Raw genomic sequence first — 24,228 nt, 5'->3', positions numbered from 1 at the left:
AAAAAAAGTACTTATCATAAGTTTAAGGGCAGTAAAACTATGTAAATAAATTAATATTTATTGGACATTTTTTATGATGACTATAAATCTGTTGCTTTCATAATTGCTGTGTTCTATTACTCATGTAATGTAAGAGTGACTTCTGCCCCTTTAAAGTACTGGGAGCCTAGTACAAAGTTAAGGCTAGCCAGATCCTGCTAGGAGGTGGTCTGACGCCACTGGGGGTGCAAGGGGTGCAAGGGGCACTGTACCTCACTGTACTCTCTCAAAATGGGAAGGCCAACAAGCCCCACCCTCTGGCATGTGAGGGCCCTGAGACATGCCGAGTGGGAGTTCTGATCAGCAGTGAGAGGTAGAAAGTGACCCCACCAACAAGAAGCCATCCTCCTCTCACAAGAGATGTGGTGGCCCCTGGCATTGTATGGAATGTGGTAAAGCCCCTGACAGCTCCAGGGACACCCAGCAGCCATCTCACACCTTGGCTTTTGCTCAATTGTTTGCTTTGTTTTGATTTTTGTTTTCTAAATAGATACTCTGCTATCAATGAAATCAACAAAATACAAGGAACTCAGGGCTGCATCTTTGTCTATTTCATCACAAAACTGTCCCGGATGGGGAGCAGAGCATCCTATGTGGGATTTCATGGAGGTAGGGCCAAAGATAAGTGACTGTCTTTAAGTATGTCTGGGTTGATTCTCAGGGGTCCCATGCTGCCTACATGTCTAAGTCAGACACCAACTCCAGCTGTCTCTGGGCTTCTTTGGCTCACTGTTCACAGCCATCACCCTGGGACTTGCTGCTGCTCTGTCAGCATGGCCTGGGCTATCTCAGGTGTGCACAGGATAAGCTCCTGCTCCAACTTTTCATTGTACAAATGACTCAGAGATCTTCTCCTTGCAACCAGCCCTAGTGCTGACTCCTTGTGCCTGACTCCTTGATTTGCCTTCAAATCAGCCCAACTCTTTTTCTGTGGAATGATCACAAACTGGATTATGTAAGACAACTGGTATTCTGAGAAGAGGGAAATAAGTTTAATAATTTCACAGATGGAAAGACAACCTGTCAGTATCTTAAAGCACTTTCTAACTAAGTGACAGTATGTATGCTAAGATGCATGTAAAGAACCATAGACAGGATCCAGGTAGCCTTTGCACACCAGTTAATCAGTCTCAACACACAGGTTGATGGTGAGCATGCTGATATGATGTAGTGGAACTGATGGGTTTTGGTGTGTTCAGGGACATAGACTTTGAGGTACTGATCATTCCTCTGTCAGTAGTGTGATTAAACATCTGGACACAGGTGTGTCCCTGCTCATGGCTGCAAGAAGAAAGTGAAAAGACTTGAGAAGACGTGGTAGCTTTGTTCTTCACAGGGCTATGGCGGTCTGTGCACATCGATGACCTCCGGAGGTTCCCAGTCATGTCCTCTGATGTGACTAAGCTGCAGAGTGTTACCATCAGCCAGCTGTTCATGCCAGGAGACAGCCCTGAGCGTGAGTTGCAAGGTTTCAGTCTGGGAAAGTGGGGGCAGAGAGGCAGATGGAAGGTGTCAAGTTAGACAGCTTCCTGTGGGGCTGGAGTCAGGGTTGCCACACTTGAGTTACCTTTGAGTCTTGGCACCTGGCCTCAGCCGGAACTCAGGATGTGACACTGAACTGCCCGGCTCATGGTCAAGATCACCAGGGCCATGGGAAGGCCAAGGAGCAACACCCAGTGTATCAACTGGTGTGCTGTGGGTGATGTGCCCCAGGCTGTGGGACACCTGAGCAGTAGATTTTGTGCTAAACTGGGTGACAAATGTCCCCATGACTGGGGCTGCCACTGAAGCTTGGGACAGGAAACCTTGGTGAAGCTCTCAGCCTAGGCACAGACTTGGTGCCACCCTATCCTTTTCCTTCTCCAAGTGGTGACTTGATTGTGTTCCCTTTGCTTGCATCAAAAGGCAACCAGGAGGAGGCGATGGAGGCAGAGACTAGCATGTCAGGGGAGGTGGCAGAAATGGAAATGGAAGAGGAAGGTCCTGAGGAGATGGAATGGGAGGCCGTGGACCTGAGGGGCGGTGATGTGAGTTCTCTGTTCCCCTGTTGGCTGCAGGTGGCTGAGCTGGAGGAGCCCAGGCAGCTGTGCCAGGGTCAGGCTGAGCCCTGCCTTCTCTTTATGCTGGAAGTATGAGGGACTTACCAGGACAAGATCTGTCATTCCCTTCTTTATGAAGACTCCTAGTTAGCTCTGCCCTGTCCCCCAACCACTGACCAAATCCTTGATGTCAGCCACCACCTTGCCAGTGGTCCTCAGGGTGGTTGGGCAGCACACAGGGATCAGCTGGGAGAGGTCTGTAGGTCAGCTTCACCATGGATACTGGCCACTGATGCTTTGGGCACATGGACACGAGGCCACCTTCTTGTGTGGGTAGCGTAGCTTTCACCCACCCTGGACATGACAGCAGCAGATGATGTGCTGTCTCCCTTGGCAGGCACAAGTCCTGGACACCACCAGACTGCTGAGGAGCTGTGTGCAAAGTGCCGTGGGGATGCTCAGGGACCAGGAGAGCAGCACACGCAACATGAGGAGAGTCACCATCCTCCTCAGCCTCTTGAATGGGGACAGTGTGTGCAGTGGTATGAGTCATGTCCTTGCTTCTCATCAGGGAATCAGGTGACTGAGTGTGGCGAGCTGCCCTTCTGGGTTTCTGTGGCTTGGCAGAGGCAGCTGGCATAGTGGGAATCTCAGGACATCTCATGAATTCTGCTCTAGAGTTGGCCTGGCCAGAGGACCTGTGGCTTCCCTCTGTGGGGGAACTGGTCAAGCAGCACAGTGGAGTCTCCAACTTGGTGCTCACAGGTGGACCAAATTATGTCCTTTCTGCCTTTTCACAGCCGCGTTCTTGCGGATATCCAAGATGCGCCTCTCCGTCCTTCTAAAGAAGCAAGAAGAGAACCAGCTCTGCAGTCTGAAGGAGTGGGTGGGGCGAGAGGCTGCGAACCAGGATGCACTCCAGGAGGCCGGCACTTTCAGGTACTGTGAGCAGCAGGCAGTGCAGGGACCTGCTATACTGTCCCAGGGGAAGGAGCACACCAGGTGTTTCTTTCTCCACCTCTGAGGAGGGCAGAACTATGTTTTTGCTCCCTGGATGGTCTCCCTTTCCTAGCACATATCCAAGCCATGCTCCCATTGCCCCTTTGCCACTGTTGCTCTGTCCTTGCTGGGTTTGCCAGCCTCCCTTTTCACTACCCCATGGTCTCCACAGTACTCGGGACCAGTTTTTTCCCCGTGGTCACAAGCAACACCCAGGAACAACTGGACCTGCTTGCACTGCACCCTCAATGCCCATTTCTGGGGCTAGCAGAGCCTTAGGACCCTGCTGGATGTTATGAGTCTTCACTAACACTGTGTGTCTGGGACTTAACATCACATATCCTTGGGGCTAGACAGCCAGCCTCCTTGAAGTCCTTTACACCAGAAGTCCTCTGCTTTTTAGTTAACTGTGTTAAGTAGCCTTGTCTTAATATTCTTTTTGATTCTCAAGTTGTTTAAATTTGGTCTCTTGGAACCCCTTTGAGGTGACTGCATTACTCTGAGAGCACTTCCCAGGGCTCTCAGCTCCTCCAGCCCAGAACCTCTTTCACGACCACCCCTTCCCCATCCTCTGTGCATGTTCTAGTTTGGGGTCTTAAGTCAAGTGATGTCCTTGACTAGTGGGATGTTTGTTTTCTCAGTAGATGTTTTTAAGTTCTCTCTAGAATCCTGTGTACTATATATTCAGGAAAAAAAATTCATACAAAAGGCCTTACTTTATTTTCCAACACAATTACCTAGTAATTCTTGTCCTTTACCATAAGAAATTATAGAATTTTTGTTATTATGTAAAAAACATATCTTTGCAACATGAAAGTGAGATGTAGTTAATTCAACCAATTAAGCGCTGTCACTCTAAAGTACTCAGGGTTATTTACAGAAACACCCTCAATGAAAGCTGAATTCTAGATGAACATGTTTTCTTACTTAACTTCATCTAGATCAAATTTACGTTCATCTCTTCATCTTTATTATATGGTATCCACAGCTAATTTTTTTTCTTGCAAAGTTTATTTATTTAGTGAAGTTCATTATTATTTGATTTGTTTATAGAACCTAGTTGGCTTGTTCTAAAAAAACATTATATACAAAAACAGCAAATATTTCTTCATCTTTTCAAGGCACTAGTTGCTGTTACTAGATGTAGAATTAAGTTCCATCCAGTCCTGCTTCTAATCTAAGACAATCGCATTTGTGAGTCTCTTACACTTAAAAGTGATGAGAACTTCAACTTGCGGCCCTGGCTTGTAGGCTAGAAGGCTTGTTGACACAGAGGAAGGAGGCATCAAGATCATAGTACTGACTGTGGTGCTGAGCCATTGTCCCCTGTCCTCTGTCCCACCCCTGCTGCAGGCATACCCTTTGGAAGCGGGTCCAAAGCGTAGTCACCCCTCTGCTGGCCAGCATGATCTCCCTCATCGACAGAGATGGCAACCTCGAGCTTCTGATCAGACCAGACTCACCAGCCTGGGCCCAGGACCTGTGGATGTTTATTTTTAGTAACACTAAGTTGCTGAACATTCCGCTTATGATGAATAACATAAGGTGAATGAAAATCCTCACAGCACCCTCAGGAGCTCTCCTGGGCTTGAGAATGTAGGCTCTGCTTTCCAAGGAATGTTTCTCCAGCTTCTTCTATAGCCTAGCGGTCATGGCATCCTGGCAGGTTTTTGTTCCATTTCCTTTTTCCTCATTTTCTTCTCTGAGGGCATCTGTGATAGTTCAGAAAGCCAGGCTGGATTCTGTGTGCAGTGGGGACATTGCCCTTTGGAGAGACTGTCCTTAATCATGCTTGTGTTCCCTTATGCTGTTCCCCTGTTCTGTCAGGGAACCTCCCCAAGTTTTCTGTTCAGATTACAGGGACTTCAGTTCTGGAATGTAGGCCAATAAGATGCAGGAGAGGGGCAGGCACAGGCACTGGAGACTTGGTCCTGCCTGAAGCTTTGGGCCCTTTCTAGGCCCTGCACAGGTGGCCTGCTTTCATTCTGCCTGTAAACAAGGGTTATGAGGTAGCCCTCCAGTTTCTGTGCACTGGGAGCCCTGGCCAGGAAGGCAGACAGCAGCTGTCTATGCAGCCTCAGCACCTTGTCTTGTTTTGATGGTGTGGGGGATGGAACCTGAGGCCTCACACTTGCCAGGGAAGCACTCTACCTCAGAGCTACCCCCTCACCCCTGACCCACAGCACCTTCTGAGAATTGTGGCACATGTCCTCTGGTGTTTGGAGCACCATCTCAGGAACTGATTCTCACTAACCTCACCTCACTGCAGATCCAAGAGTGAGATATCCTTTATCGTGGTACAGAACCATATGAGCCTTCCCGAGGGTGCTTGCAACAGTGTCCCCTTCAGCTGGAGAATCAGGGACTATCTGGAAGACCTCTGGGTCCAGGCCCAGTACATCACAGATGCAAAAGGTGAGTCCTACTCAAGATGGGCCAGATACAGCCCTGGTGAAGCAGCCTTTACCCACAAAGACACTGCCTGACTATCAGCGGGCAGACAGCAGCTAGCACCTGGTAAATTCTGGGACTTGTAGTTCTCACACTTTGCATGTGGAATAGACTCAAGTTCATGTCTTACCTTCATTTTGAAATGTCTGCTGAAGAAATGAGTCTCCAGGAGATCAGAAGCCTTTAAGTCATGCCGTGAAGGGAGGCTGTGAGGTGATTTCTAGTGGCTCACTTGCTGGCAGTCTGGTGAACTAGAGCATGTTTCAGCAGGGATGAAGCTTACTTCCTGCTGCAAGTTGACCATTCCTGTTCTGAGGCTTAGACCCAGGAAACAGCCCCTTTAAGCTTTCTCAGCAAATGCTAGCAATGAAAGGAACATGACCCTTTTCCCCATGCTGAGCCATTGTTTCCTCCTGCGTCATAGCTGGGGGCTGAGTTTGGCCATAGTCATTTCAGAAAAGCCAGTGGCAGTGCTATGTTTTTTGAAAAGTCACTTTTCAGATACATGTGAAATCATCTTTTCTTTTTTCTTTTTTTTTCTTCTTTATAAAAAAAAGTGTGTTTATTTGAACACTGTTGACATTATGATGAAGAAATATCACTTGAAAAGAAGCCATTTGTCATTTACTGTGTCAGCCCCTCTGTTCAGGAGCTACGTCATCTTTCATCTGTAGAGGCAGAAAATACATTAAAGGAAACATCATGGTTTATCATCGATGTCACTTTTGCATGGTGGTCTTGAATGTTTGGTCTCTAATATCATAAGGCAGAATATATAAATACTAGCTTGTAAAGGGGGAAGAAATATTCTAATTCTCTACTGCCCTCACCTATAACGATTTTAGTTTAAAACCTTTCATTTACCTGCTTGAGTTTATTTTTTTGTTCATAAAACTGAAAATTATTGCTTGTTAAAAGAGATAAGTGTATTGTAAAAAAAGCAAATGATAGGTTTTATGTCATTGTATCTCTGTTGTTATTGTCTGATATTTACTTTTTTTTTTTATTGGTTGTTCAAAACATTACAAAGCTCTTGACATATCATGTTTCATACATTAGATTCAAGTTGGTTATGAACTCCCAATTTTACCCCAAATGCAGATGGCAGAATCACATCTGTTACACATCCACATTTTTACATGTACTTAGAGAACCAGTATGCTCAATGTGAACTTGCTTTCTTGGGCTTGCATTCTGCCACTTGTCCTAAACCAAAGTGAAGCAGTTGGTCTCCTGCTGAGAGAGTGTTTCTTCCCCTGGGGGAATGCCCTGCCTGGACCTGCTTGTCCAGCTGAGTTTGAAGTAGGTAGCCAACTCCCCATCTGCTGGAAGGCAAATCTCTCTGATTGGTGTAGTCTCTGACCCCAGCCCTAAAGAGAAGCCCACTCAGTCGTGATTCCCTGGCTTACTTACTTGGGCCCATTACACTGAACAGACTTGCAGCACAAAACTTAGGCTACCTCATATGTTTTTTCCTGTTGGAGTTAGTGTGGATTTTGTGACCTAAATTGAATGTTGATCCTGCCTTCCTTTCTATGTCACCTAGGCTACACATCCACCATACTCTATTCCAATAATGGAACTTTGTCTTTGAAATGCCCCAGGGTGCTACACTAGCCTGTGGCTCCTTACTGGGGAGCAAGTTTCTCTCAGCTATGGCTTCACTTGTCTCAAGCCGCTCTGGCTTCCTCCCTGCAGGACGGTCAGAGAAGTTAGTGGAAATCTTCCAGCAGACTCCCCTGGGCGTGTTTCTTGCCAAGCTCCCTGGAGATCACCAGCAGGAGCTGGTTCAGTGCTACTTGAGAGACTTCCTGCTCTTAACCATGAAAGTGTCCACCTGGGAGGAGATGAAGGTAGGTATCCACTCAAGGTCAAGTGTGAAAATTGCATGGTATAGACTGGGGACAAACACAGGAACTCAACTTCTGAGAGCTGGTGCTGCCATGTGGGGGAACAAAATGAAGCCACACAGGATGCTAGTCTGAGAATGTCCCCCAAGGTGCTCAGAACACAGGGCCAGTCCTCATCACTCCCCAAGGCCTCCTGGAATGGGATGTTCTAGTACCTTGAGAAGCTCTCCAGGTTCCTTGTAGCACCCTCTTGAAATTGTTGAGTTTCTCTTGACAAATTTAAGATAAATAGGTAACTGATGTCTTACGGTAAGAATAATAAGTGAAATTCAATGGGAAAGTTGATACTTTTTTTGTTTCTGGAGCTGGGGAGAAAATCAAGAGCCTCAGGCATGCTAGGCAAGTGCTGACTGCAGAGTAGCAGCCCAGCCCAAGATGGAAACTTAAAGAACATTGAAGAACATACTCTAGCCAGCATGAGGGAAGGTTAGCGAGATCTTTTGGGGAATGAGCAGAATTATCCTGATTTCAAAAATGGGTATAATTTATAAGCCAGCTACACAGGGCATAATTGTGCAGGAATCTAGAAAGCTTTGCTCACATGCTCAGCCCCACCAGGCAGTCAAAAGATAAACAGTCTCCAGATGCCAGTTGTACCTGCTCATCTGGAAAAACTGAGTTTTCAAAAAGAAGGGCAGGCTCACAGGCTTCCTGGGCAGGTACTGAGCAGTGGTCACATGGCAGGGTGGTTGGACAGTGCTCACAGCAAGGCTTTCCAGCCTTGTTTCTGATCACAAAGAATTAAAAACAATTTAAGTGTTCAAATAAATGAAGGAGGGACAAATTAAAGTAGGACCATTTTAAAATAGTTGTTTGCAACCATTGAAAACAATATTTTCACAGATAATGAGTGGTAGAGGAATTCTTATAACCTAATCTTGAGTGGAAAAAATCAGGAACACAGTGATTCTGATTTGAGGATGATTCTGAGGAAAGGAACAGTTAGGAAAATGGCTAGAGACTCTACTAAAAAGCAGTCAGGAAATAGGAAGTCTGATTTGTAATTTTATTTTTTTGTGGTTTTTGAATAGTTCTGAATTCCTACAGGAAAACATCTCTTTATGATTCAAAAATACATACTGAAAACCCTTGAAAACCCCAGTTTCTGCAGATGGCCCTGTGGTCCTGTGTCTGTGAGCTGCAAGGAGCCTCAGGGAGTCCTGTGGATGTGCTCTGCCTGCCGTGGGTGCACCTGGCCTATCAGCATTTCAGGACCCGGCTGCACAACTTCTCCAGAATCTTGACCATCCACCCACAGATTCTGCAGAGCCTCACTGAAGCTGCACAAAAGCACCACATGGCTGGCAGTGAGATGGTACAACCCTTCGGGAGGCTCAGGCCCTTGGCCTGTCCCTGGGAGCAGAAGGAGAAACCCTTTAGGGGTGTGTGAATCAGCATAGCCCAGAGGTTTTGGGAACAGCTGTGCTTCCTGTATCCCGAGACCCAAAGGAGCAGGTTAAGAGCCTGGAATACAAGGACACACTGCCTCTGCTGGGACCTCTGGCCTAAGGAAGCCTCAGCCAAAGAAGAGGGTGGGTGGAAGGGCAAGGGCCCTGTGGGGTCATGTGACTGTTCTCCTCTTCCCAGACACTGGATGCATTTGCTGCAATGGCCTGTGCTGAAATGCTGACAAGAGACTTCTTGAAGCCAAGTCCCCAGGCCTGGCTGCAGCTGGTGAAGAAGCTGTCCATACCGCTGGAGCTCGTCTGCTCTGATGGGTACTTTCAAGGAAGTGGGAGCACAGCCAGAGCTGTCACTGCAGAGGTCAGGTGAGATCCAGAGTCGGCTCTCCCTGGCATGCTCAGCCTGTGCTCACCAGTGGACTCCAGGTCCTGGAACACCTGGCAGCAGGGAGAGCAGGTGCTCCTGCCATGGGAGGGGCTCTTTGTGCACTCAATCTGCCCTCGATGAACCCTGTCAAGTGCCAGGCATCTCGTTAGACACTGGAGAAAGAGGAAAACCACATGCAGGGAGGCCATGGTGCGCCAGAGCCACAGAAAGGCAGGCAGGTTATTAAGCTGCACCTTGAGAACCACTGTGGTGGCAGGGAGCCATCAGAAAGGACAAGGTTGGGCAGGGCAAGCAGAGGGGCAGGCCTTCAGTGTTGGGGAGAGTCCCAATCCATGCTGGGCTGTGAGAGTCAAGAGGGATTTACTGTATGCAGGATTGTCAGAGAGTAGGCACAGTGGCAGTGCATGCTGAGGTAGCAAAGTGAGACTCCAAGTCCTGCCTGCACAGAGCACTGGGGGAGTGCTGAGGGCAGGGCTGGTGGATAACCCCTCCTGTCAGCTCACCTTCCCATGCTGCCTTACATCCGCCCTCTCGTCCCCTCCTCCTGTCTCACAGTCCTCTGTTAGAGCTGAGTGTGTAACACCCTCTTTTGACAGAACCCAGTGGAATCGTGTTTTCCCCATTGCACTCTTTGTGGAGCACGTGCTCCTGGGGACTGAGAGCCAGATTCCTGAGCTGTGTCAGCTGGTGACCAAGTACGTCTTTTCACTAGACAAGGTGAGCACTGGGCACTTCTCTTGGTCAAATGCAGAGTTTGGGAGCCCACTCTGCCCTCATCTGCAGGTCAATGCTGGGCTCTCACCCAGTCGCACAGGGGAATGTGCCAGCCATTGCATGGATAAGCTCAGTTGTTCAAGAGTTTGCCCTCCCTGATTGCCGAGTTGGGGCATGTCACTTAGGAATGATTGTACAGAATTGGACTTCTTCAGGGAACTTGCTTGTGGATGCTTTGCAAGAGCTGAATGGTTAGGTTCTACCCACCTCTAGGATGACCTAGAGCAGGCCAGCAGCCTAGCCCTTAGGGGCAAATTCACCACCATCCTCGGCAGGATGATAGCAATGCAGGAGAATGCCACTGGAGGTGGGACTTCAAAATACATGATGTCCATGGGACCATGGGAACAGGAAACCATTGAGCCTCTGCCCCCAACACCAGATAAAGCTGATGATGTTGCAACCAGTACCCCTCAGAGAAAGCCACCATCTCTGTGGCTTTCCACCAAAAACAGCCACTCAGCACAACACGGTTCCTACCTGTGTCACCCTGTGACCTTGGGCTAGGGTAACTAGCTCATGAGCACATCCTGTGGGTGTACAGCCATTGGCCTCCAGTGTACCCACTGTCAGGGTGTCTGAGAAAGACCACTTAGGTGTGCAGTCTTTGAAATGCAGGTAGGTGCACCAGAAGGAGATTGGCATAGATGCCAGGTGCCAGCGTATTCAGACTTAATCAGAATGTCACAGGACTTGTGCAGGATGGCCTATACGGGCCAGAGCTTGCTAACACTCCTAGGGTGCCAGGGGCCCACACTGCTTCTCGCTTACTCTTCTGTCCTCCTCAGCAGCTACCTTCCAGCTACTTGTCTTCAAAGTCTATTCCTGCTGTCATAGCCTGGGGAGCAAAAGAAGGGAGTGGCAGTGCCAGGGATGGAACCAGGGCCTCACATATGCTAGGCTGGAATCCTGCCACTGAGCCACACCCCAGCCCCTGCACACAATGCCTTTAAGAACACAGCCCAGGCTGGGCATGGAAGCACCTGCCTGTAACCCTAGCAGCCCGGGAGGCTGAGGCAGGAGGATTGTGAATACAAAATCAGCCTTAGCAACAGCAAGGCACTGAGCAACTCAGTAAGACTGTCTCTTAATAAAATACAAAATAGGGCTGGGGATGAAGTTTAGTAGTTAAGTGCCCCTGAGTTTAATTCCCAGTACCAAAAATTTTTAAAAAAGAACACAGCCCAGGACACACACACACACACACACACACACACACACACACACACACAGTACAGCTCATATTTCATTGTCCTAAACTAAGTCCCTTGGCCTCATCTAGGTGAAAGAAGATGGGAAACCTTTCTCAGAGTATGCTTATGTGCCATGTAACTTAGAGGGTTTTTTAAATATTTTTTTTTTTGGCTTTTTGTTGTTGTTTTGAGAAAAAGGAAAAAGAAATTTTATTGCTTGGCTAGCAAAGGAGAAACACAAGGGACTCCTGTCCCAGAGGCTGTGATTCCTCTATCAGGGGGAACAGAGAGTTTTTTAAAGAGGCTATTCAAAGGAATTCTGTTTTCCAGGATTAGGAAGGAGATATTAGATAGATCAGGGAGGAGAGAAAAACAGGTATACTTTAGAGCAGCAAAGCTATGTTCAAAGTATGAACTGGACCACTCTTGTGGAGGTTCTTAAAGGAAAAGTAGAGAAAAAAATGGTGAGAAGGAGCATGTATCTGCCCTATGGCCACAGGCATCCTGGACCACCTTCCCACATGGCCTGGACACAGCTCTCTCCAAGTCTTTCCTGTACCATCCAGGACCCTCAGACCCTGGGGATGCACTGGGTACTCAGCCAGGTCCAGTGTGGTCTCTGGTGGTCAGGTAGCCTGCTAGCTGAGAGATGGGTTTTCTGGCCCTGAGAGCTGGCATGCACCTGTTCATGGGAGACTTTTTCCCCAATGTAATGACCTCAAAAACTTCACAGGTTTCTGGTTCATTTCCTTCTAATCAGATCCCTGTGCAACTAACCATAGCCACAGATGCTACCCAGTTAGTTCCCGAGCTTGAAGCCTGTGTTGTACACTGGTCTGTGCTCTGTGCATTTCCTCCAGCTACAGGGAATCCCTACAGCTCCATTCATTGGCTACCTGAGCCTGGAAAGGGTGCTGCCCTGGATTGATGTTTGCTGTTCTCCTCCTATGGTTAGAAGTTTAAGTGAAACTGTGGGGGATGTCTGGGGCCTGAGTCTTACCTCCTGCAGACTGCCACTTCAGAGCTGACTCCTACACCCCTGGATATTGGTAAAAGCTGAAAGTAGCCAGCACATGATGGGTATTCGAGTCTTGTCCATCAGCTCTGACAGGAGGGTTAGACATGGCAGACACAGTTAGGTCTTAGGTGGGTAGGTAGTCTGCAGAGAAAGATGCAAGGGAGATCAATTCTCATGGCTCATGTCTGTAATGCATATTTTTCCACAAGTTTCAGGAAACTGGGTTTCCCTTCTGCCCTAACATTAGTCTCCCCAACCAGCACCCCACCACTGGGCCACTGCTGCTTTTTTTTAAGTGTGCTAAAATATACATAACACAGAATGCACCATGTAAACACTTTTAAACATATAGTCAGCGACATCAAGCACAGGGTGTTGTGCTGCCACCAGATCATGCTCCAGAGTGTCCTTACCTCCCTCCACACACACATGGACTCCCCAGCCATGTAGATCCTTGATCTACTTTCTATCTGTCACTCTGATTACCACAGGTAACTCACATAAGTAGAGTTGTTTAGCATTTGTCTTTGGTTTCTGGTTTGTGTCACCTAGCATGATGTTTTCAAGGTTCATCTGTATGGTGGCAAGTTTCAGCATTCAACCTTCTTAGGGCTGGATAATGAATGCCACTGTATGGGTGACACTGAATCTGTCCACTCATCTGTTAATGGGCACTCAGGCTGTTTCCACCTTCTGGCTGTTGTGATTGCTGTGAACTTATTTGAGGCCTGCTTTTACTTCTTTTGGATGTGTACCTAGAAGGGGACTTACTGTGTCAATTTATTACATTTCTCTCTAGCTGGGGATGCTCCACCACTAAACTACATCTCAGCCTATTGTTTTACTTTAGGACAGAATCTGGCTTAGTTGCTAAGGCTAACCTTAAATATGTGATCCTTCTGCCTCAGCCTCTGACCTCACTAGGTATATACTACTGTGCCCAGCTCAGAGAGTTTTGATGTGCATTGCCATGATAATTAATGATGCTGAACATTTTTTCATGTTCTTCTCAGGTATGTATGCATCTTTGGAGAAATGTCTAAGTCCTTTGCCCTTTGCTGAGTGGGTTGTTAATTAACGAATCAAATTTATCAGGATATTAAACACACATCATTTCCAAGTATTATCAACCTTGGGAATTCAAGGATGGCTCAAAAAATATCTACAAATGTCATCAGTTATATAAATGAAAAAATAAACTCTAAATGATAATTTCAAAAGGTAGAGAGAACATTTGACAAAAATTTATGATTTAGAAAAAAATGCCCTAGGCAAAGTAGAAATAGGGAACTGTCCTTACTTGTATAATGCAGAGTGGACATTTGTGCTAACATCTGTACTAACATTTATGCCTGACGACAAACTTTCAGAAACAGCATTAAATCACTAAATTCACTATCCTGTTCAGGTCCTTGGCCCATTTATTGATTGGGTTGCTTGTCTTTTTGGTGCTTAGCTTTTTGAGTTCTTTATATACCCTAGAGATTAATGATGTGTGAGTGGTAAAGATTTGTTCCCAAGATGTAGGCTCTCTATTCACCTCACAGATTGTTTCATTTGCTGAGAAGAAACTTTTTAGTTTGACTCCATCCCATTTATTGATTCTTGATTTTAATTCTTGCACCAAAGGAATCTTATTAAGGAAGTTGGGGCCTAATTCCACATGATGCAGATTAGGGCCTACTTTTTCTTCTGTTAGACACAGGGTCTCTGGTTTCATTCCTAGGTCCTTGATCCATTTGGGGTTGAGTTTTGTGCATGGTGAGAAATACAAGTTTAATTTCATTTTGTTGCATATGGATTTCCAGTTTTCCCAGAACCATTTGTTGAAGAGGCTATCTTTTCTCCAACACATGTTTTTGGTGCCTTTGTCTAATATAAGATAATTGTAATTTTGTGGGTTAGTCTCTGTTCCTCTATTCTGTACCATTGGTCTACCAGTCTGTTTTGGTGCTGATACCATTCTTTTTTTTTTTTTTTTTGTTACTGTCGCTCTATAGTATAGTTTAAGTTGTGGTATAATGATGCCACCTGCTTCACTCTTCCTGCTAAAAATTGCTTAGACACTTCTTAGACGATGATATACAATCAATCAAAAAATATATGGAAAATGTTCATCATCATTAGCAATTAGAGAAATGCAAACCAAAACTACTCTAAGATTTCATCTCACTCCAGTCAGAATGGCAGCTATTATAAATACAAACAACAATAAGTGTTGGCGATGATGTAAGAAAAAAGGTACATTCATACACTGCTGGTGGGGCTGCAAATTGGTGCAGCCATTATGGAAAGCAGTATGGAGATTTATTGGAAAATTGGGAATGAAACTACCATTTGACCCAGCTATCCCTCTCCTCAGTCTATATCCAAACGACTTAAAAACAGCATATTACAGGGACACAGCCATATCAATGTTTATAGCAGCACAATTCACAATAGCTAAACTGTGGAAACAACCTAGATGCCCTTCAGTAGATGAATGGATAAAAAAAATGTGGCATATATACACAATGGAATATTACTCATCAATAAAAGAGAATAAAATCATGGCATTTGCAGCTAAATGGATGGAGTTAGAGAAGATAATGCTAAGTGAAGTTAGCCAATCCCAAAATATCAAATGTCAAATGTTTCCTCTGATATAAGAAGGCTGGTTCATAGTGAGGTAGGGATGGGGAATGTGGGAGGAATAGATTAACTCTAGATAGGGCAGAGGGGTGGAAGGGAAAGGGAGAAGGTATGGTATTAGAAATGATTGTGGAATGTGATGGACATTATTATCCAAAAGACAAAGACAAGAATTGGTGTGAATATACTTTATATACAGTGAGAGATATGAAAACTTGTCCTCTATTTGTGTAATAAGAATTGTAATGCATTCCACTGTCATATATACATAGAAAAATTAATTAAAAAGTAAAATAATTTGAGAAAAAATAAATTCTCCATGAATTGCTGGGGATGTGCATTTCTATGGTGCTCTGGTGGAACTCAGGGCCTCACACATGCCAGAAAAGTGTTGTACCACCCAGCTGCTTCCCAGCCCAACCTTTTGTTTTTACTGAAGCAGACATATGCTAGATTGTTTGTACAGGACTGTTCAGAATCACAAAAACTCAAGTACACACTAAATACTGGTTACTGGAAACAGGTATCTGGAAGAATATTCATTTGGACTGCTATACAGTGGTTAAAGCAGCCGAGCTGTTTACCAGGAAGTCACTGAAGGGGCCTGCAGTGAGGCCTCCCAGGCCTGAGGGCAGAATGGTGCAGGACAATGGCAGGGTGTTTACACAGGTGCACACAAGTCCTCAGAGAAGCTTAGGAATGTGGGGAGGGGACTTGACCAAAAAGGGTTGCCCATGTTGCCACAACTGGATGTATATATGTTGTTCCTGTAAAATAGGATCTAGCCAGCGGTGGTGGTACACCCCTATAGTCCCAGCTCCTTGGGAGGCTGAGGCAGGTGGACTGCTTGAGTTCAGGAATTTGAGAGCAGCTTGGACAACATAGTAATACCCTCTCTCTAAGTAAATAAAGAAAACAAGATCTAAAGCAGATATTCCAAAAATGCTCAAGTCTCTTAGAGCTTAATGGTGTGTACACAATGGTCATTACATTATCATCATTTAAAGTTTGAAATACCTCATGATGAGGAAAGGGGGTAGACCTGAAAAGGAGGAGGAAGATGGAAAATGACATTGGGAATTCAGTCCTTCTCTTCAAAAAGCAGTGGGGCCACAGGATTTGAAAGGATGGGAAACTGCTAAGAATTCCCCAGGCCTTGGGCTGCCCCAGGGCACAGCTGATCCCTGTCCCTCCTGGATGGGTGCCACCCCTCACCAGGCCTTTCCCCTCCAGTGTCTTCAAGAAAACTCTGACCTCAAGACCCACAGGCCTTTTGTGGCTGTGATGACCACTCTCTGTGAATGCAAGGAGCAAGCCAGCAAGAGTCTGGCCAGGTGAGAGGGGTCTGGGAGGAGGGAGCACTGGGAGGAGGGAGTGCTGCCCCTGGGGTGCACTGGCACCTCCAAACCAGTGTCTGCCTTGAACCCCATCACCTGCTTGGATTCCAGGTGTGGAGTGCAGCTGTGCCCCACCTGCCTGGGAGACGCTCATGATCCTGTGTGTCTGCCCTGTGACCATGTGTACTGCCTGATGTGCATCAAGAGCTGGCTTGTCCCTGGGCAGATGATTTGCCCCTCCTGTTTAACTGACCTGCCAGATAATTTCTCTGTGACAGTTTCCCAAGAGCACAGGTAAAACACTCTTTTTCTTTAAAAGTCTTCCTCTTTTCTCTTTTTTTCCAGATATAATATTCAGAAATTTAATTTCTATTAACCTTTGTGTGATTAAAGCCTGGCTTCAGAGAACTGTCTGAAGTAAGACTTGGGCACTTCTTAGATGATGGGTGTCTCTGAATTCCTCTCTCCCCAACACACACACACACCTGACAAGATTTTGAGACTGCAAAATTCAGAAATAAATGAAGCCCTTGAAAGAGATCCAAGAAACTTAGATACAGCTTCTCCATCCTCCTTTTCGCATAGGTGGCAGGTGCAGGGGTGAATCCCATGCCTTTTGCATAGGCAAGCAAACCCTCTACCATTGAGCCACACACCAGCTCTCTCCCAGCCTCTGGGAGGTCAGGAAGGGGAGCTGTGGGCTTCAGACAATGGTCATGCTTCATCAGTGATTGCTTTTTCTTCTGTTTCCTCCCAATGGAGAGGATCTATGACAAGCTTAGGCAGGTTAAATGATTGAGGTGTTCCTGGAAGAGATGTGTGTAGATGCTGCTGCAGTTTTTAAGACCAGCTAATCAACAAAAGTAGATATTTGAATCTCTTGATGTAAAACAACATGCTGTCCAAATCTCAAATCATTCTTCTTGCAGGGATTTGGGAACACGGTCTCTGAGTCTTCTGACTGGGTTTTCGCTGTTTCCTTAGGGTGGCCATTGGGAAACACGCCCAGTTCCGGCAGATGTGCAACAGTTTCTTCATGGACCTGATTTCTACCATGTGCTTCAAAGACAATAACCCTCCTGAGAAGAACGTGATTGATGGGCTTCTGTCTCTACTCTTCGTGCAGAAGGAGCTCTTGAGAGATGCTCCCCAACGTGAGTTGCTTTCTTCTTTCAAATCTTGATTCAGTTCCTCTCTGTTTTGTGCCATGATATGAGCAATAGCACCTTTCTCTTTCTGGCTAAGGATACCAGGAACACACGAAGTCTCTCTCACCATTTGATGATGCTGTGGATAAGACTCCTGTCGTCCGCTCTGTGGTGCTGAAGCTGCTCCTGAAATACAGGTAGGAGCAGCTCCCTGAAGGCACACTTCTCTGAGGCCTTGGCTTCTCTGGCCTGTGTTGTGCTTAGTCTTTGTGCCAACACATATCCTTATGCATAATTGGGGAAAGTTTCTTCAGTGTGTTTAGACATGTCTCTGTGGGCATATTGTTATGCTCGAATTCGGGACCCCTAAAAGACCACCAGAGACCAAGATCGATGTAAGAAGCAAAGAGGTGTTTATTGCAAGCTAGCTCAGTCCTCTGCGCACACAGCAACTTGTGGCACTGAGAGGCCCCAAGCCCAGGGGTTGCAGCAGTTTTATACACTCTTTGGGGAAGACAGGGACTTCACATACATCATAGCATCTCTTAGCAAATCATCACACACTGCGGGAAAATCAAACAACAACTCTTAACATTGATTAGCACATTCACTGGTGGGAACAAGTGGGGTAAGGGTGATTGGTTAGTACCAGAGGGGAATTCATTTGAATGGATTCATTTAAGCCACAAGGAGTGTACATGCTGAACTACATGGTTTCCCAACATGTTATCAACCACCATAAACTACCAGAAGGGTCATCTGGCATCCCAGGTATTTTTCCTGTCTCATGCTGATTGGTGGTTGCTAGGGGGTTGCTATGGGTCCTCACCTAGCCTGACTGAGTCAGGGACACCTGGCATAGCAGATCTCTCCTGTTATTTGTAGATAAACAACTCAGCAGGGTGGGTATGTGCCTAGGAGTACTCTGTGGGTCTTTCCAAGGCCAAGGGTCACGCCCCCTTCCTTGGACAGGCTTTGCTCTGAGGTAGAGGCTGGCCAGGCATGGGTATGAAGTGAAAATACAGAGTGCTGGGAAAGGACCCTTGGTGTGGTGATGCATGCAGAACCCAGGAATGGTTGTTCTCACCCTAGCTCCATGGCCACCCCAGAGTGTGATTTTTGGTGTGGTAATTCAGAGTCTCCCTCACCCTCAATGTCCTCCAAGTCCAGATTCCACAACATGTGGACTCTGTGTTTTCTCGAATTAGATAGTCAGTGATGTCCAAGCATGGTGTCCTCTGGCTGATCCTTGTGTTCATTGAGCTTCAGTTCTCAGAGTGCTGGCAAGGACCCTTTGGTGGGGAGTTGGTTCCTGAACTCTGAATTTTTAAAAATAATACTGAGATAGTAATTTGCCTGTTCAAAGTGTCCATATTGGCAATAATATTGCCAAAGCTTTTCTGCATGAAGGAAATAGCAACCACAGTTATGGTATTCTTCTCCACTGTGCATATGTACTTTTTAAAGTGCCAGTTTCACTATGAGCTTTACTAAATCTCAACCATTGAGTTTGAAATTTAAAAAAAAAATGTTTTAGTTATAGTTGGACACAATATCTTTATTTCGTTTATTTATTTTTATGTGGTGCTGAGGATTGAACCCAGTGTCTCACACCTAAGGGGCAAGCGATCCACCATTGAGCTACAACCTCAGCCCGAGGTTGTGATTTTTAACGTTGTATAGAAGCAAGAAATTGACCCAGAACACTGCAAAACATAAGACAGTGCTTATCTCAAAGAATGCTTCTCCTAAAAGTCTCCAGATAACAACTGGCTGCTTGTCTCAGGCCTTGCCATTTTGCCTGAACCAGTGACCACCAGACTACAGATCTGTGGTGATGTTAATGCATGTAAGTAGGTATCTACAACAAGAGATTGCAGACTAAAAGGATGCCAACATCTCAAGATTTGCCTTGCCCAGAAAACCAAGGCTTTTCCAAATGACCAATGCCTAATGTCACAGAATCATGTGTGTCAAAAAATGATCCAGTAGCTGGAGATGCAGCTCAGTGGTAGAGGTTTTGACTATCACACAGTGAGGCCCTGAGTTTGATCCATAGCACTGGGAAAAATCCATAACAGAGTAGACTATGTGATTGTAATATACTTGATGAAAACAACTGACATGGTATCAGGTTCTATAACCAGTCTTCAGAAATGATCACTTTAAAAGTGTTGTTACGGTATTGAAAAAGAATAACCCCCAATATATGCAAGAACTATTAAAGATTTCTCCCTTTTCCAACTATATCATGTGTAAGGCCAGATTTTCTTCAAATGCTTCAAAGTAGTATCAGAAGCAGATGTAGGAAGTCAGCTGACTTCTGTTAAACAGGCTTCCAAGAATTATAGGAAAGCCACTCTTCTAAACATCATTAACACATGTGGGTTTATTCTGTTTATCTTAAATGAACTGATACACTCTTGAAACTTTTCAGTTTCTAATACTATAAGCATTGATAGATTTGACCCACATAAACAAATCAATAAGTTTTAAGACTGTAAAAGGGCCTGAATCCAAAATGTTTGAGAACAACTGGTCTGCAATATGGAACTTAATATTCCTTCAAGCCTCTGCAAACATATTTTTAATAAAAAGCTGTTAAGGAATCTCTATATTGCTTTCTAGATTAGTGGCACCAATTTGCAGTCCCACCAGCAATGTATGAGTAAGTGTGCCTTTCCCCCCGTATCCTCAACAAAACTTGTTGTTTGTATTCTTATAAGCTGCCATTCTGATTGGAATGAGATGAAATATTAGATTAGTTTTGATTTACATTTCTCTAATTGCTAGAGATGTTGAACATTTTTTCATATATTGTTGATTGATTGTATATCATCTTCTGAGAAGTTCTGTTCATTTCCTTGGCCCATTTTTTGATTGGGTTATTTGTTGTTTCTTTTTTTTTTTTTTTTGGTGTCAAGTTTTTGAGTTCTTTATATATCCTAGAAATTAGTGCTCTGATGTCCATGTGGTAAAAATTTACTTCCATCCTGTAGGCTCTCTCTGTACCTCACTGATTGTTTCTTTTGCTGAGAAAAAGCTTTTGAGTTTGAATCCATTCCATTTATTTATTCTTTTTTTTAATTAGTTACACATGACTGTACAATGATCTTGACATGTCATACATTTGAATTAAATGGGACATAATTTCTTATTTTTCTGAGTGTACAGGTTGCAGAATTACATTGGTCATGCAGTCACATATATATCCACAGCAAAATAATAATAATTTTATTCTTAAAAAATAAATTTATTCTTAATTTTATTTCTTGTGCTATAGGAGTCTTGTTAAGAAATTGGGACCTAATCTGATATGATGAAGATTTAGGCCTATATTTTCTTCTATTAAGCACAGGGTCTCTGGTCTAATTCCTAGGTCCTTGATCCATTTTGAGTTGAGTTTTGTGCATGGTGAGACATAGGGGCTTAATTTCATTTTGGTGGATATGGGTTTCCAGTTTTCCCAGCAGCATTTGTTGAAGAGGCTATCTTTTCTCCAATATATGTTTTTGACACCTTTGTCTAGTATGAGATAACTGTATTTTGTGGGTTGGTCTCTGTGTCTCTGTACTATTGGTCTACAAGTCTAATTTGGTGCCAATACCATGGTTTTTTTGGTTACTATTGCTCTGTAGTATAGTTTAAAGTCTGGCACACTGATGCCACCTGCTTCACTGTTCTATCCAACTCCCTGGTTTATACCCAAAGGACTTAAAATCAGCAGACTACAGTGACACATCCACATCAATGTGTATAGCAGCACAATTAGCAATAGCTAAATTGTACAACCAATCTAGATGCCCTTCAATAGATAAATGGATAAAGAAACTATGGTGTGTGTATATATATATATATATATATATATATATATACACACACACACACACACACACACAGACACAAAGTGGAATATTACTCATCATTAAAAGAGAATAAAACCATGACATTTTCAGGTAAATGGATGGAGTTGGAGAATATCATGCTAAATGAAAAAAGCCAAATCCTAAAAAACCAAAGTCTGAATGTTTTCTCTGATATGTGGATGCTGATCCAGAATGGAGGTCGGGGGGAGCATGGAAGGAATGGAGGAATTTTAGATAGGGCAAAGGGGAGGGAGGGAATGGGAGGGTGCATGGGGATAGGAAAGATGGTAGAATGAGATCGACATCATTACACTAAGTACATGTATGAAGACACAAATGGTGTGACACTACTTTGTGTACAACCAGAAACATGAAAAAATTGTACTCTGTATGTGTACTATGAATTGAAATGCACTCTGCTGTCATGTATAACAAATTAGATTGAATGAATTAATTAAAAGAGCTGTCAAATCTATCTATCTATCTATCTATTTATATGTATTATACCTTTATACACACAGAGAAATAGATGGGAAGATGATTGGTTAATAGATGCTCTTTTGTATAAGGTGATTCTGCCATTCTAACGTCATGAGGAATAATATTTATCTTTCCACAGCTTCCATGCAGTGAAAGATTACATCCAGGCCTACTTGTCCCTATTAGAGAAGAAGGCATTCATCATTAAAGATAAGACTGAACCCTACATGCTCTTCATCAACTGCCTGGAAGTAAGCCAGCTGCCACTTTGTTGCTTTTCTTCTACAAACTCTCTGAACCATATGGTTTACACAGTAGCAGAGTTTCTGAAAACTGAAAAAATGCAGCTTTATTCAGTACAATTAATAGAGGTTTCTTTTCCATGTGAAAAAAGAAAAAAGTTTCAAAGACTTTGCTCTGCTCTTAGATGTCCCACACACAGTCACGAGTCACTTGGTGATGTTTCCATCACTGCGGTTCTGATGTTGGTCTCATGAGATCCTCACCTAGCATCTGAAAATGTCTGATGTTTGCACAGCAGTGAAATCCCCTTCAGATGCGTTTTTTGAAAGTGTCCCTGTTGTTAAGCAGTGTACAGAGTACAAATGAAATGCTAAATGAAAAAAGCCAATCCTAAAAAACGAAAGTCTGAATGTTTTCTCTGATATGTGGATGCTGATCCAGAATGGAGGTCGCGGGGAGCATGGAAGGAATGGAGGAACTTTAGATAGGGCAAAGGGGAGGGAGTCATGTGCATGTGTGTGCAAAGCAGAAGAAACCACAGCCTGGATGAGTACACAACAGGTTTAGCAATGGTCATCCCCACCTGGCGAGATCCTGAATCCTTTTTATTTTTATTGTCTTCATATTTTTATACCCAAAACTTGTATAATGCATATTATAAAAAATAGATTATACACTTTTTTCCTTATCAGTTTGCTTTTTCTGGTTGTTTTCTATAATTTTAGAAGTTTGGGGAGTTGCCTGTTGAAAAGTATAATATTCTTTTCTTTCTTGTTCTTTGCTCCTTAGGATTCAATTCAGGAGAAGACCAGTGCTTACTGTACAAGGAGTGAACTCGACTGCCTGAGGGAGGAAGGCCATTTCCTACGGACCTGCTCCTCAGGGAGACAAGGCCAAGGACCTGCCACTACAGTGTCTGTTGAGTACCTTCAGGAGGTGGCCAGGACCCGCTTGTGTCTCGACAGGGCTTCTGATCTCCTTTTGGAGCTTCAGGAGGGCTCAGGCAGGTCTTCTTTACGTTGGTGAAATTAGCTACAAGTTCAGAAGAACAGGAACTCTCCTTAGGGTCTTGCTGGCCCTTACCATGTTCCCCTGTTCTGGATGTTTTTTTTTTTTTTTTTTTTTTTTTTTTACTGAGTTCCCCAGAAGCAGGCCCTCAGTCCCCAGTCACTGACCAGCTTTCTCCTTGCACTGTCAGAACTGGCTGTGGAGGAGCAGTACTACCTGCGATGTGTCGAGCAGTTCTGCACCCAGGCAGGGAACGACTGGCACCGCGTGTATCTGGTCCGGAGGCTCGCGAGCCTGCGAGGGATGGAATTTGTGCAGAGCCTCTCCAGGCAGGGCCATCCATGCCAGTGGGTGTTTCCCAAGGGAGTCATTGCACAGCAGGTGAGACACAGGTCCCTGGCAGAGCAGGAAAGCTGTGGGAACCACTCCTCTCTCTCCCTTCCCTCATAATAGGCAGGACACAGGCAGGTATCTGGTCCTTGGTCTCTGCTTCAGGGTGGGTTTAGGCCACCTGCCATAGAGCAAAGGTAGGTATGGGCATGTTTGGTGTGCACATTTGTGTGTGTTTCTGGTTTGAAGTTCACCTGCATTTTATCGAGGCTTAATTTCTAATTGAATTCTACACAGGAAAAGTGAATGAATGTTTCTTTTAATATTTGCTTCCAGCAAAGTAAAAGGTTACTCAGCTTGCAAGCTGTGTCTTGTGCTCTCTGCCAGGCAGAGGTGGGTAAGAATTGAGAGACAGTGCAATGAGTTTGGCTTTCAGGCTTCTCCATTCCCAGTGCTCAGAAATTGTTAAATTCTTAGTGTCCTGGGGTTAAAAAATGGCACTGAAACCTTGGCATCTTTAAGATGACTATCTGGGACTCAAAGATGACATGTTTTTGTCACTTTGCTTGGTGTGTTGCTGTGTGTAGAAAAAGCAAGAAGCTCCAGGGTCAGCCTCCCTTCTCCCCAGGCTCTCCATCTCTGTGGAGGCCATGCTCCTGAAGACCTCCAGGATTGTCATGGCTGGAACTCACAGGGAGTTCCAGCTGAGTTGCCTCTCACCTCCAACAGTGTCTACTGTCTTTCTTTGCCTATGGAGAAGGGTCTTTGCAGAACACCCTACCCTGCCCCACCATGACTAACCCTCTTCTCCTGGGCTGCAGAAGGACCACACGGGCCAGATGGACCAATACCTGGTGCATGGGGATGAATACAAGGCACTTCGTGATGCAGTGGGCAAAGCCATGCTTGAGGGCAAGGCCTCCGGCCTCGAGACTGCTCTGATGGTAGGATGGGCTCGCAGCTTCTCCCTG

General features: G+C 45.0%; 1 pseudogene; it reads left to right on the top strand.

The window, feature by feature from the left end:
- Positions 1 to 24,228, top strand: part of LOC113178370 (E3 ubiquitin-protein ligase RNF213-like) — a 105,846-nt pseudogene that overhangs the window by 63,272 nt on the left and 18,346 nt on the right.

Source organism: Urocitellus parryii (assembly GCF_045843805.1).
Source record: "Urocitellus parryii isolate mUroPar1 chromosome 13 unlocalized genomic scaffold, mUroPar1.hap1 SUPER_13_unloc_2, whole genome shotgun sequence".
NCBI lineage: Eukaryota > Metazoa > Chordata > Mammalia > Rodentia > Sciuridae > Urocitellus > Urocitellus parryii.
The sequence above is the reverse complement of the archived record's forward strand: the minus strand, read 5'-3'. Positions and strand labels throughout refer to the sequence as shown.